Raw genomic sequence first — 15,925 nt, 5'->3', positions numbered from 1 at the left:
AAGGGTGGGGGGATCCAGTGGCCTGGATGGTAAGAACAATTTCCTGTCTTGTCCCCTCCCTCACCTTCCAGAACCCTCCGTGACAGTTCCAGGCCTGGAGCTCCAGTCTGGAGTGTGCATTCTCAGTGCCCAGTTATCTGTGGATGCAGTATGCTTCAAATGATGAAAAATGAGCTTTTTTCTTCAGAACACTTTTTGTCTGATAGGTGAGCTGAAGCTCTACTTCCTGGGGAACATTTTCTTTAAAGATTGGCACCTGAGCTAACCTCTGTTGCCAGTCGTTTTTTTTTCTCCCTTCTTCTCCCCAAAGCTCCCTAGTACATAGTTGTATATTCTGGTTGTAGTCCCTTCTAGCTGTGCCATGTGGGACGCCACCTCAGCATGGCTTGATGAGTGGTGCTAGGGCCGTGCCCAGGCTCCGAACCAGCGAAACCCTGGGCTGCCGAAGTGGAGTGTGAACTTAACCACTGGGCCGTGGGGCCAGCCCTTTCCTGGGGAATTTTGATTTGATTTTCTACACTCTTTTAGACTATGGCTTCTTCTTTGGTTTTTATCAATATTGGGGAAAAAAAGATCTTAATCAGGTAAGGGAACACTAGGCCTGGCTCCCCAGAAGAGACTGAGTCTTGTTTTTCCTGTTCTTCTCATTTTTGTAAGTCATGGTGGGGCGCAGAGACACTTGAAATGAAAACTCTCAGGGAGCAGTAGAACGCCATCCTTCTAGGGGAATGAGTTGGACAGGGCCGAGGTTAGAGAGGGGACTAGAGCTCCCATGTCCGTTTACCTGGGTGTGGTAGAGGTTCCTGGAGTGGATCCCAAATACCATTATTCAGGGGTGGTGCTTTGGCTTATTTAGGTATTTCAGCACACCTGAGGAGAACAGTTTCTCAACATTGTGCACCAGATGCCTTCCATCTCTGTGTCTTTGGAATAATCGTCCCCCTTGTGTTAAGGCTAAGCTGGAAAGTGATGGTGAGCTTCTGAAAACCTCTGATCTGATGCTATCCCATCTGTGCTCAGCGACCAGAATCCTATTGAACGGAGCATAGGTGTTTCTAAAGCTCTGAGGATCTGTGCCCTTCTCCAGCAAAGGATGGCCGGGGGAAATAGCAACTAAGGACCTCACACAGGAAATCTTTGTTACTTGAGTTTTTCAGAGAAGAAACCATGGAAAATTATTTTATTCACTTTAAAAATGAATAACAGGGATGGAAAATTGACCTTAATTAATTGAATTCATAAAGGCATATTATTCATGAATAATGAATGTCTGCAGCTTGCCTAGAGAGAGGAGAGTGAGAGTTAAGTCCCAGATTCTCATTCTTTTCCTGTCTTTCAGCATCAGCAGAGAGCCAGGCAGAGGATCAAAGGTGGAACATGACAGGTAAGGTTCTGCCCACTCAACTCTGTGCTTTCCCAGGGTTAACCTTAAACTCTCCTTTCCATGACCACCCAGGTCCACAAGCTCTGAGCATGTCAGTTTCTAGAATGAGTCCTCAGAAACAGAGCCTTCAGAAGGGGGATCCAAAGGAGGGAAATTGGAACCTGGGAAGTTCTCGGATTCCCTGCTCTGACCCGCCATAGAAATGAAGAATGCAGGAGCTAGGCAATGGGGCTTGCCTGGTCTGCTCGGTGGTGGTGTGAGATGCAGTGTGCATGAGTCAAGTTCTCCAGAGAAACAGAGCCAATGGGATGTGTGGGCAGAGAGATTGATTTAAGGAATTGGCTCACGGGATTATGGAGGCTGGCAAATCCAAAATCTCCAGGGTGGGCTGGCGGGCTGGAGACCAGGTGGTTCGAGTTGCAGTTTGAGTCCCAAGGGCATCTGCTGGAAAATTCCTTCTTGCTTGGGGGAGTTCAGTCTTTTGTTCTATTCAGGCCTTTAACTGATTGAATAAGGGTCACCTGTATTATGGAGGGCGCTATGCTTTACTCGAGTGCACTGATTTAAATGTTAGTCTTATCCAAGAGCACCTTCACAAACACATCCACTCTGTACAAGTTTTGACAACTGCATAGAGTCATATTATCTTAATTTTTTAATTTTATATAACAAACAGCTGTTTTATTTTGTTTTGCACCAGCAAATTTCAGTTTCCATTTAAGGTGATATTTGAGACAAACCTTCCTTCTTTTTCTTCTTTATTGCTCCAGTCATAATACTAACTTTATCTCCACTCATGTCTTTATTTTAAACTATAAAACTTTTTCATACTTATGTGCTGAACTAGAAAAATAAGTTAATAATATTGTCCTCCTAAAAGCATTCATTTCAATTTAATTATCAATTAAACTTACATAGGTATCATGATAACCTCTGGTGTTTCAAGATATTCAGATAAACACATTACAATGTTGCATTGGTGCATAGAAAAAAACCATTTGAACTGAATTAATCAATTGGCACTGACTAGATCAGCAATGTGCTTACATATGATGCTAAAAAGATGCACTAGCACCTTATATGTAGTACAATACAATACATTACAAGATGCAAGTCAGAGCCAAATGGAAGACTAAAATTATATTAAATTGAAAAATAGTTTACACTGGCTGTTGATGGATATTTAGGTTGTTTCCATGGCTATTGTGAATAAAGCTGCAATGAACATAGGAGTACAGATATCTTTTTGAGATCCTGATTTCAATTCCTTTAGATATATACCCAGAAGTGGAATTGCTGGATCGCATGGTAGTTTTATTTTTAATTTTTTTGAGGAACCTCCATACTGTTTTCCATAGTGGTTGTGATACCAGCTCAACCAAGGTTGACATAAGGGAAGCCATATTGTGGAAAAGAAACCATATTGTAACTTTGAATGACTTCTAATTAACTAACCCTGACTCACCAGCCCCTTTGAATCTTTGCTTTAGTTTGCCTAGATAAGTAAGCATCTGTCTCTGAGGGATTTATAGGTTCCCATAGATTTTATGGCTCCTCCCAGCTGTGATAAGATGATAACTTTGCTCTTTCAAGTTCCTTAGGAATGTGATGACCCCCGGGTAGAGAGTCTATACTGATAGACATCATCAATGACAACTGAACAATTAGGGTATAGGGCTAGGGTATAGGGCATTGCTCTTTGCTCAGTCTATGATGTATATCCAGTAAAACAAAAGACTATCAGGAACTAAGACCATATGTCTGCCCCTACCCAGAGATCAGATGGAGGCCCCACCCAGAGACCAACCCCATATATAACTGGCCTGTAGTCTTTGTTCTGTAAGATGGTTCTTTTGGACATTAGTCAGCCATCTTCCCTCTTGCTAGCAAGCTGTAATAAAAAACTCTTTCTCTCCTACCACCTTGCCTCTTGACTATTGGCATGTCCTGCAGTGGACAGATGACCCCCCCTTGGGCGGTAACAGTAGCACCAATTTACATTCCCACCAACAGTGCACAAGGGTTCCTCTCTCTCCACATCCTCACCAACACTATTGTCTTTTGGGTTTTTTGATAATAACCATCCTTCTCCAGTGAAGACATACAAATGGTGAACATGTACATGAAAAGGTGCTCAGCAGCACTAATGATTAGGGAAATGCAAATCAAAACCACTTCAGCTTTGGGCCAAGGCCACAAACTTTCTGGGAAGTCCCCAGCCAACATCTGAGCATGGAGGGATTCTAGGACCTGGCCGTTTTGGCAGGACACTTGTAATCAGCAGTCTTCTGTCTGTAGTTCCTGTTGGGCTGGTCAAGAGTTTGTTGAGAGCTGTCCTGCCCAGTCTTGCCCCTTCCCTACTTTCCTTTCACAAGGGTCAGATCTGCACTGTCATCTAGTGGCTTTTCTTGCCCCAAACTGCATGCTTCTCCTTTTGTCTTTCACAGGCATCACCTCTCTTCTCCCTCAATAAACCTTTTGCTCTCCAAATTCCGTTTCCATGTCTGCTTCCAACGGACACAATTCCTTACATTGTTTCCTTGTCTCCCTCTCTGTGATTGCTTGAAAGTTGTAGTGTCTCCTATCTTTTTAGGGGAGCTTTTTAGATTCTCTGGCAGTAGAACCTCACATATTTCTACAATCAATTTGCTGAAATCAACTTTGATAAAGTTTATATTATCAAGAACTCTCAGATGATGTATCTATGTTCTCATCTTCTGAACTCTTATTTTCCTTTCATGGTAATAATCACAGATTTAAAATATCACCTAATCAAATAATTCTAGAGTTGTAGCTGCCTTGCCCAACCTTGTTCTTTTATAGATGCCATGATTTAGCTGAGGGCCCTAGCAGCTAAGTGATTCATCTCAAATTGCCAGAGCTATAAAATGAATTTCCTTCGTAAGTTAATTGTCTCAAGAGAATTTCTTCACTTTCTTGACATTTCTAATCAGAAAGTGTCAGATCCTAGCCCTAGACTGCTCATTTACTAATCTTATTAAATTACTTCCTACTGTATTTAACTAAGATTATTTTATTTCTCTGAGGTTTGATAAATTAGCCCCCTATATGGAATGAGCACCTTCTCCTTGAGGGTATATAGTCCATAGCCTGGGGAAAGCTCTTTGTCAATGGCTAGATTAGCAAGGGCAAGATGATCATGGAAGCCCACTTGTGTATATATAAACACACACACACACAAACACACACACACACACATATTTATTTAATTAGGCTATGCCAGCAAGTTAATATAGAGTGCAGTGTCAAAAGACATAAAAGTGTTAATTAATAATGATAAACGAATTTTGATAACCTACGCAATGTTTTCTAACAGCATCCTTTTTTTTCTTTGTTCTATCCATAGGCCCCTCTCTCTTTCTTCATCCAAATGGCTACTGCTCTGATTGTCCATTATTCGATCAACTATTAACCCCAGGGAACAAAATCTAGAATTTCCTAGGAAGGCATTATTAGCCTCTTTTCCTGCAGACATTGTGGTGCATCTTGGGAAGAGAAACTCAAATTAGCTACCAAAAGGTAAGATAGGACTGGGGGGTACCTACTCAGACTTGGGTAGGAGGCAAGAGGGTGGCAGTTTATAACAATTATACTTTACAGTCTTGAAAGGATTAAACACATACACACCCAGTTAATTTTCCCCTGGGAGGCATGCGAGCGATTTTCTTCCCCTAAGTAATTCTGTCAAATGTATCCATGTTTTCATTAACTGCTGAAATAATTTTTTCTATTCATTGTAGGGCTATACTGTACTTTTTTTGTGTTAATAAGTATTTATCCTCTTACCTTATACTATTACAATCATTAACTGTGGTGTGTAAATGTACTAGTTATTACTGTCTAACTTTTGTTGAAAAAAGCACAATAAGAGAGTGAAGGTGAAAAAAACATTATATAAAAAGCACGCCGGCAGAGTTTTCTGCCAAGTAGCAGGGCACTGCATTCATGACATTTAGTTTCTGTGCCCAACAGCTATGTCCTGTGGTTTTATTGAAAGAGAATACCGATCAGCCCAGGGAACATAATACTCTGGAGAACTGCACATCTTGGAATTGAAGAAAATGAGAAATTGGAGGGAAAATATCCATGACTTTCTTTTTCTCTCTGTCCTTCCTTCCTACCTCCCTTCCTCCTTTCTTTCCTTCTTTCCTTCCTTCCTCCCTTTCTCCTTTCTTTCCTTCTTTCCTTCCTTTCTTCCTCCATTCCTCCCTTCCTTTCTTCCTTCCTTTCTTCTTTCTGTTTTGGAAAAAATTCAACGGTGAGCTAGGAAGGCACCAGATCTAAGATACAGGTAAGATGTGATAGTTGGTTACCATACAGAAAAAATGCACAACCCAAGAACTAACCATAAGGAAAAGTGAAATTACACGCTAGTAAATGAAACAAAAAAACAAAAAAAGCATTAAGGGAGAACAAATGCATGGATGCATGGCTACATGATTCAGTTACCGAAAAAAAGGAATCTCATAGCTGTCAAAGCACTTCAGGGATGTTGTGGTTAAGCAATATCTTGAATATGACTTTTTTTTGTACACAATATTTTAAATGAAACAAAATCTGGGGAGAATGTAGCAAGTGCAGCCTTTTCACTATGCAGTATGTTAATGTGTCAGATTGGTTGTGCAGTGGAACAGCTTGAAGGAATGGCAGTATTTTAATAATATTATATGTTAACCTGGCCTTTATAAATAATCTGTTTACCTGCAAGATGTTATTAGCTTAAGTACACGAAATGTAACTTCTATAAGATATTTATCCCCCTTTGTTTTTTATTTGTATTAACAAAGTAGCATTTAAGTCTTTTTTAAGGAGACAGAATTAGATTAGATTTTGAGGAGGGGAATGTTGACTACTGAAGATAAAAAACTGAGATGACTGTAGATCTGTCATGGTTGAATGTAATTCATTCTGGTAATTCTTGATCATTTCTTATTTTTTGACCACAAGGATTAAAAAAACACATGTTGACTCAATTTCTTAGTATTTGCAAACTAAAGTCAACAATAATGGAGCATCTTGGAGATATATATACGCAGTCCTGCTTCTTTCTCTTGGACCGTTCTAAAAGCCATTTCACAGGCATTGTTAAAGAAAGGCCATTGGCAGGATGAAGAATCTGAAGTATAGAAAACATGTCTGTGATTGGCTCCAAGCTACACTTATTTATGCTTCTTGTACAGGGTGCATTAAAAAAATCTACATGTTTCTACTTCCTGTTAGTGTTTTCCCTTTTTCCATCGAATAATTTCTGTCTTTATATAAACAGTCTATGTTGATTGACTTAAAAATTCCTGGATCCAACTGTCACTGCAAAGGCGACTATCCTGGCGGCTGCATCACAGCCCCCACCAACATTTCCTCTAAAACCGATGTAGGTCTTGTCCACCACAATGAATTATGCATAACCGGAGGGCTATTTCTTGGCATGAAAAAAATGTGACACGTTAGATTAAAATTAAATATTGAGTAGGCTTTCTCCTAGAGACATGAATTAAAGAAAGATGCTTTTTTTTTCACCAGTGAAGTATGGAGGCCTTCAGTTGTGTGTGTTTGCACAAAGGAATTTGTTACAACATGGTGCACAATGCTGAATACCTAACGCCCGGCTCAGCCCTCCACTGCTGGTTGGTTTCAGAAGGAAGTCCCAGCAGTTCTCAGAAATGACTCGGTGATCAGGATCTTTCAGTAGGCTTTACTGCTTTTTCCACACACCTCTTATGGCTTTTAGCTAAGTGAGGCCTGCCTTTAACTCACAGGCTGTCATTAGGTGCAGTTCTGAAGCAAATTATAATAATAATGATGTCAGCCACAAAACTCAGACTAAAACTCCCTAAAAGAAGACCCTTTCCCCTCCTCAGTCCAGTGAGCAGGCACACTGAAGAGAAAGAGCCTAGTGAGAGAACATTCCGGAGCAACATGCAGGAACATGCAGGAGCCACTCTGATGGGCCTGGGAAGGGAGAGAAGGAAATGCAATAGCCACTGGGCCAACTAGCAAAGCTTCTCAGAAAATATCAACTCCAAATTTAACTGCATTGGTTTATTTCCTTATTCATTCCTTCTTCCCTCTTTTTAGTAACACATTGTAAGAGAATTAAAATATGGTCTCTACTTTTCAAAGCAAAACAAACCAAGTACCAAAAAAGAAGTTGTTTAGAATATGCCCATTGCAAACTTGACCCCCCAAAGGGCTCCAGTCTTTTGATGATCCTGGATTAGAATCTCTTAGGTCCTTCTCACGATACTGTAGCTGACATTATGTCCTGAGACTTGGCTAGTGATGGAATAGGTCATTTCTGTTGCAGGGATGGGCATGTAACTGGGTGTTTATTCCTCAGCAAACTAGTTTCCTTTGCCTAGACAGGCATGCTGTCTCTGATGGTGTTCCACTGCCCCCTGAGGGCCTCTAAGTGTAATAAAAGCGAATGAAAATGCGGCTTCATATGAAATAATTCACTATGCAGGAGCAAAGCTGGATATGTGACTCAAAGGATCTCTGAAGTAAAGATTAACTGCCAGTCATCAGGAAACCCAAAGCCATTTAAAGTAAGAGGTGCCACAAGCCAAAAGATAGAAGCCATAAACACATACAATATTAATAAAGCAATTACAGTAAGTGCTATAACATTCTGCTTTGCAAATCTCTTGCCACTTCAAGAAACATCTGTCTCCGCCACTAGAAATTACTGTTAAAAAAACCAAACCAAACCAAACAAGCTGTGCTTTGTGTTTTAGCTTTTCATTCAGCATCCTGATCAGCCGGTCGGCTGCCAAAGCTTCCATACCAATTTCATAGCCTATTCCCTGGGTTGGTTTTCCAACCAATGTAGCCAATTGTGCTTATAGTAAGCAGAGGAGCAATTAGCTGATCCACTGCATTGTGCAAACTGCCTGAATCCAATCACACATAATGTCTCAGGAGGGCAAGTAGGTAATTCAAGTGACCAGATGAATCCTTATTTAATAGAAACTGGCTTGAGCCATAGCTTCCCCAGATCCTGAAAGTTGTTGGTTCTTTTTTTTTTTTTTTAAATAAATTCTCCCACTTAACTACAGTGCACATGTCAGCTGCTTTATGCCTAGCAATAAAATTCAGACCTTGCTGGGACAGGGAGGAGTCATAAAGACTGATGAACACGTTTTCAGAAAACCTGTGACCTAGGTTCTATCCCTATTTGAATGAGAATGATACAAATGCTCTGAAAGTTTCATTTGCTTCCTTTTTTAAAAGGTTTTTGTTGTTGTTGCTGTTGTTGTTTTGTGGGGAAGATTTGCCCTAAGCTAACATCTTTTGCCAATCTTCCTCCTTTTTTCTTCCTTCCTCCCCACCCCCCACCCCCCCCAAAGCCCCAGTACATCGCTGTGTATAGTTTAAGTTCTTCTATGTGAGCAACCACCACAGCATGGCTACTGACAGACGAGTGGTGTGGTTCTGCACCCAGGAACTGAACCTGGGCCACCAAAGTGGACCATGCTGAACTTTGACCAATAGGCCATCAGGGCTGGCTCTCATTTTCTTCATTTTAAAATAGGAAATTTAATTCTTCCACAGCTGTCTCAAAGGAGATCAAACCGAACATATTTGTGGAAATGCTGTGTACACTGGAGAGAGGTATAACAATGGAAGGACTTTCCACACGTATAAGCTGTGGAACACTTTATCCTGGAATAGCACTTGGTTTCTTAGAGAATAATTGAAAAGAACAGAAACTACATGTATAAGCAATCATTGAACTCAAATAGGCCTTCCATTAAAAAGTAAAACAACACAAAACAACATGATTCAGAAAACAGGGAAGGAAGGTTTGCTTCAATCGTGAAGAAAAGAAAAAGATAACGTGATCATGGTTTCCTAAATGGAAGATTATAACAGAAGATAAAATTTCAAAGGTCCAATTGGGGTTGTAGATCTGAGTAATTGGGTTAAAGAAGCATTCACTCAAATATTTAAATTAGAAACCCTTAGAGTCAACCTAGATTCTTTTTTTACACCTGTCACAAAATCCTGATTTAATTTGTCACCAAATGTCTCTTCTTGCTGTTTATCTCTTAAAATGTGCTTCCTCTTTTCATCCTCCTTCCCACTGACTTTGTTCAGGCTAACTTCATTTTCGCGTAGGCCGCAGTGGCCTATTGAATGATCTTTCCGCCTGTGGTCTCTTTCTCCTTTGATATGTTCTCCAAATGGGTAACAGAATGTCTTTCTAAAGTTCAGACCTGATGTGTCATTTCCCACTTAAATCCTCTCAGTGACCCGTCATCAACTACTGAGTGAGGCTCAAGCTCTCTAGATGGCCTGCAAAGCCCTTATGATGCGACCTTTGCCTGATGTTTTCGCTCCACCTGTCACAGTTCCTCACAAATGGCCCTTTCCTTCCAGACTAAATGCGGTCCCTAGAATATGACATTCTTTGGGGCCTGGCAATGTGTTCTTCCTTTGGCATGCTTTCCCTTCACCCTTCACTCTTGTCCCCAAGGCCAGTCACTTCTTCTCCTTTTCTGTCTGGCTTATTAGATAACCTGGGAGAGGGTGTGCTGGTCACTCCCCTCCACACATATTAGCTATAGAGCGCCGTTCTCAATATAAATGAGACACAGCATCACAGCACAGTGGAAGGAACAGAGCTGTGGGATCAAATAAACTTGGATTTAAATCTTAGCTTATATCCTACTTCCTATGGCAAGTTATTTATACTCTTGGAGCCCCAGTTTTCCCATTTTTCAAATAGGAATAAGAATGCCCAAGCTTTGTGAGGATTAGCAGTCACATATGTGAAATACCCAATGAGTCAAATACCCTTGACTCATAGTAGGGGTTCACTAAATGATAATCACAGTGTATTATATTGTAATTACTCCGTTAATGTCTTCCTCATCTCCTTTAAATTATAACCTCCTTGTAAAAAGGAGTTATATCTTCTTTTTTTTCTTGTTCATTTTTCTGGCCTCAGCACTAGCAAAGTGCCTGACACACAGCAAGTGTACAGTAAAGATTTGCTCAAAGGATCAACACACAAATAAAGGACACATAAATGATGAAATCTATAAATATTAGGACATTTGAAAATTTGTACTATAACAGGATTAGAAATGATGACATTGATAGTGTGTACAAATCTCAAGCACATTTAAAACATCATTGATTTTCTGGTTCTTGAGCTTTCTTGCGCTGACAAATGAACATGTCTGGTAGCTGTGTGTCTTCTAAAAGGACAGAATATTATCAGTGAAATGAAGGCTTTGTGTATAGCACCATCCAGTGTTGTCTCACCTTCTTTCTGTGGTTGTTTGAAGACTGAGTCCATGATACCTAAATGGCATTGCATTTTGACCCTCAGGTGGAGCTTAAGGTGTGAAGCAGGAAGTGGAAAGAGATGGAGATGACCAGTCGATTAGAGGCCTTGAAGTTCATGCTTGTAGCTTGGACATGGCCCTGTAGGGGATTTATTGCAGTTTGAGCAGTGATGTGACGGAACCTGGTGTTGGCTTTAGGTACATTTTATGTGGAAGGTGTGTGTAGAATGATTCTGAAGGGAGCAAATCTAAAGAAGGAACTTCAGTTAGGAGGTTGTTGAGTAACAGGTGAGATGATGAAGACCTTCTGAACTGAGCAGTGGGCAGGGCCAGCGTCAGGGCACATGACTTGTGCAGTCAGAGAGGGCCCCACACTGAGAAAGGCCTCGTGCTTACTGTTACTCTGCTGTCACCTCTCGAAACTCTTAATAAGTTTTGAAAAAGGGACCCGGCATTTTCAGTTTGCACTTGGCCTTGCAAATTATTTAACGGGTCCTGGCAGAAGTGGTAGAAGAGAAATGAGGATAGATGGACCAATACTTAGGGAGATAAGGGTTCTGCTCCTCTGTTTTCTGTGTAGACTTCCTGGATGTCCTCAGCCTAACCTCTGCCGGACCTCGGTGAGGTGTGGGTGTTGGGGCGAGGGGAGTAGAGAAAATGTAAGAATTTTGATTAAAATTCTAAAAAGAGGAAGAATTAATAAAGGAAACTAAAAAAAGAAAGTTAATATTTAGTCTCTGTTCTTCAATAAGAAAGTTTCGAGGTCTCATCCAGGCAAAAGAAAGTCAAGATTTATGGAGAGTGGAAAGAATTATCTATGTTCTTTTCTCTTTCCTTGATTAAAATATAAAATCTTATTCTATGCTCAAAATAGGGGTAAACCAAATAAAGGATATGAGAAGCCCAAAGCCAATTTCTTCTTGCCTGAAGGATTGTGACAGCAAGATATCAGAGAGGGGCCTGAGGGGAGAGTGGCCCCCTGGCACTGAGGTTCGCATGCTGGGCAGAAGTTCACATGCCCCATGGATGACATAGACGTGGTGATGACCGTGAGAGCCTGGCTTTCCGCATCTCAGCAGCTGTCAACGTTTCCAGATGACTGGCGCTCGCCCTCTCCCCACGCCCCACGCCAAACAAAGCTCCCAAACTTTGCTGCAGTATTTGACCTTGGAGCAGAAGAGAGAAAGTCCAAATACTGACTGAGGTTGGATTTCCTGACAGCCTTTCTGGATGGCTGCTTGGAGTCAAGTTTAAGTTAATTAAAGAAAATAAGGTGAGCTGTTTCTGTTACCTACATATGAGGTTGCAAATTCATACCTGCTGCATATACAGAAACTACTGTTTGGCACTAAGAAGATAGAAGGATTAAGATGTAATCTTAATCCCAGGAAACTTGTTCTCTCATGGGAGTAGTTTTAAGCATATAAAATTTATGCATTCTTTATGTTTAAGTTTAACAGATATTTATGTTATTATGAGTTAGACAGCCACAATATATGTGAAGAGTTACATATTGTTTTCTTTTTTCTTTTTTTTTTTTTGAGGAAGTTTAGCCATGAGCTAATTACTGCTAGTCCTCCTCTTTTTGCTGAGGAAGCCTGGCCCTGAGCTAACATCCTGCCCATCTTCCTCTACTTTCTATGTGGGACGCCTGCCACAGCATGGCGTGCCAAGTGGTGCCATGTCCGCACCCAGGATCCAAACCGGCGAACCCCGGGCCGCCAAGAATCGGAACGTGTGCACTTAACCACTGTGCCACCAGGCCGGCCCCTACATATTGTTAAAACTGATATTTTGGAGGCTGCCCCGTGGCTGAGTGGTTGGGTTCCCATGCTCTGCTTCACTGGCCCAGGGTTTCACCGGTTGGAATCCTAGGCATGGACATGGCGCTGCTCATCAGGCCATGTGAGGAGGCATCCCACATGGCACAACTAGAAGGACCCACAACCAGAAAAAAAAAAAAAATATATATATATATATATATACACACACACAACTATGTACTAGGGGGATTAAAAAAATGATATTTTTTGCATTTCCTAACTGCCATTATAGTGCATTATCATACGTGTCTAACAATTTCTTTATGATAAAAAGAATTCCATCTTTGTATAATTATTTGTTTTTATGGAATTTAAAGGAAAATATTAACTACCAGTGTGAGAAATAGATTCATTACCGCCTCCCTGATTGGTATCCATGTGTAAGAAAATGCCAGGCTTGTGCAATTCTCAGTAATTGCAAAAATCAAGAACATCATCTCTCATTGCAGAAATTACGGACCCATCACTTTTTTGTATTAATTATTTTGTGCTTTTTATAAACTGCATAGAAGATTCTAATGGCAATGCCTCTCTGTCTTGATGTTCCCAGTTGCCCAAGTGTTTTGAATGGAGCCCATTGCACCTCTCACAGTCTAACAGAATTAGGACTAATACAAGATTGGCCCGTCAGCCCTGCATTTCCCATAGCCGGCCCACCACTCTTGAAGCCGCATCAGGACCTGACAGCCATTATGCCAGTATTGTCTGCTTGTTGTTTGTAATTGCCCCATTGGCCTATATGCACTAATATTAAGATCTGTATTTTTGATTTTTACTTTATTTCTCTGATTATTGAAATAAAATATGTTCACTCTAGAAAATTAGGAAATGCACAAGTCCTTCATGAAGAATTAAAAATGTTTCTCATAAATTAACTTCTGATTTTTTGGCCTGAATTATTTTATTTTTCCTGTAAACTCATAAATACTTCAGTAAGACTGTAGTCGATGCCAGAGACTGTTCTAAGGGCTTCACATTCATTTAATTTTCATGACCCTGCGAATTCTGTAATTTACAACATTTTTTGATAAGGACTCTGAGGCTCAGAGCAATTAACTAAGTTTGCCCATGTCACACGGGAAATAAAGGACAGTGGTAGCACTTGAACCCAGGGCTTTTGAATCTTTCATTCAAATACAATAGTGCCTTAGTCTGAGCTAAATGATACATATGTTTTGTTGTCTTTTTTCCCATTAATATTACAATGATATAAACACTTCCACTTGTCATTAAAATATTTTCATAAATGTCATGCTTAATAACTGAATCATTCATTATATAGATTTCTCATACTTAATTAATTTCGTTATAAATCGTCTTTAGAAAGCAATAAACCATTCCCCAAACAGATCTGGTCTTGCAAACTTTGTTGTACTGATTTCCTTATAAGAAACTCAGGTATATATTTCTCTGATTGGGGCAAGAAATGCTAGTTACAATGGTAAATTTTAAGGTAGATTTTCCAGTGCATCCTAATTTCAGGAATATTATACTGAGGGGAAAAATACATCTTATGATGGAAGGAATATAGGAATCAAAATGTCTTGTCAGCAAGGGAGACGCAAACTGTGGCTCTGTGCTCCCTGAGCATCCCAGCAGATGGCACCTTCAACATGTGCACTAACTTTCAAAATGTCTGGTGAGAGCCAGATAGCAAGTTTCTTTGAATCATTGTGATGCTGTAGACAATAACTCCTTAATTTTACAGCTCTCATCATTTGGGATTTGGAAAAATAAAAGACATTATGCCACAATCCAGGTATTTCATTCACTGACAATTGAAGAGAGGTTGGGATAAAGTGAACAGTCATATCTAAGAAGCTAGGACAGTTGGGTTGTTTCCCTGAAAATGTGTCACTGCCATGGAACAAGATATTGAAATAAATGTAGGATTATGACAATATTTAAGACTGTTTTCAAGTTTTTACTTTCTGAACATTGAAATATTTCTTGTGGGAAGAAATACAAATAAGACTGAGAATAACCTAAGACTAAAAACATTTGAAAAGCAAAATATGCCAGGTGTTTTTTTCTCTGTGGTTTATTTTTCCAAACATTCTGTACCTATATATTGCAAATATATAATTACAGTGGATACTGGAATAAAAGAGAGATGTGAAGGAAAATAAATTTGTTTTGAATTTTCAATAATTTGAATATACTGATTTAAAATAACCAGACAGTATGTTTCAATCTAGTCTATGGAGAAGTATTTAGAAGCTAACAGTTAAACAAAATGGAAATTAAATGTTCTTTTTAAATAAAGTCTCCAAAACATTTTTGAAGTTATGGTTTTACTTATCTTAAGTATGTACATTTTTTTCTAATGTCAGAAAAAGTCTTTCCCAGACTTGAATTATTGAGAAGCTTTTTGTTTTATTATTTGTTTTCAAGGAAGAGTAGCTTAAAATGGATTGGATGATTTCCAAGGTTTTCAAAATAAATTCTGATCTGGCTTAGGACTGTTATACATATTTTACAAAGACAAGGCAATTTAGGGAAAACTAAAAAGGTTAGAAAGTGAGATTTTCTTATCAAAAAATAGATTTTACAAATTAACTATTAAAAAGCCTACTTAGTATATATTCAATTCAACCCCAGTAAAATCCAAATAGGTTTTTTTTTTTTTGGTGGAAATTGAAAAGCTAATTCTGCAATTTATACAGAAAAGAAATGCACCTGGACTAACTAAAATTATCCTGATAAAGACAAAGTTAGAAGACTCATTCTATTTGATTTCAAGACTTAGTAAAAAACTAAAGCAATTAAAACAATATGGCAAGAATAGGCAAATAGATCATTGGAGCAGAACATGTACCATCAATTAATTTTCAAAACAACCCATTCAGTCAATTAATTTTCAGGCAAAGCTGTTTCATGGAGTAAGAAGGTTCTTCTCAACAGTGGAGTCAGAACAACTAGATAAGTGTGGGGAAAAAATTAACAGTGACTCTTGCTTACACTATACACAGAAATTAATTCAAGATGGATCATAGACCTAAACATAAAAGCTAAAACTACAAAGCTTCTGGAAGAAAATATAATGTCTTTGCCACCTTGCGTTTGGGTAGGTTTTTTAGGGGAGACACAAAAGCACTAAACATAAAATAAAAGTTGAAAATTGGAGAACATCAGAATTAAACTTCCATTCATCAAAAGACACTGCAGAAAATGAAAAGTAAAGCCACAGACTGAGAGAAAATATTTGTATTACATAGATCTAAGTGATTTATATCCAGATCATATAAATAACTTCTATAAATCAATAAAAAGGACAGCCCAATTTTTAAATGGGAAAATATCCCAAACAACTTTACAAAGGAAGATTCCTGAATAACCAATAAATATATGAAAAGATCCTCAACCTCAACAGTCATCAGGGAATTACAAATTGAAACTAAAAT

General features: G+C 39.3%; 1 long non-coding RNA gene across 2 annotated transcripts; it reads left to right on the top strand.

Moving 5' to 3' along the window:
- The first annotated feature begins 879 nt into the window (after positions 1 to 879).
- On the top strand, positions 880 to 14,798 carry LOC138920370 (uncharacterized). 2 transcript variants are annotated; one of them, XR_011431444.1, is made up of 5 exons: positions 880 to 972; positions 1,340 to 1,384; positions 4,752 to 4,924; positions 11,573 to 11,971; positions 13,072 to 14,798. It is a non-coding gene; the product is annotated as an uncharacterized lncRNA (long non-coding RNA). The 2 variants fall into 2 exon arrangements; XR_011431443.1 differs by lacking the exon at positions 880 to 972 and having other exon boundaries at positions 1,260 to 1,384.
- The last annotated feature ends 1,127 nt before the right edge of the window (positions 14,799 to 15,925 follow it).

Source organism: Equus caballus, chromosome 23 (genome assembly GCF_041296265.1).
Source record: "Equus caballus isolate H_3958 breed thoroughbred chromosome 23, TB-T2T, whole genome shotgun sequence".
Classification (NCBI taxonomy): domain Eukaryota; kingdom Metazoa; phylum Chordata; class Mammalia; order Perissodactyla; family Equidae; genus Equus; species Equus caballus.
Note: the sequence above shows the minus strand (reverse complement) of the source record. Positions and strands in the feature narration are given on the sequence as shown.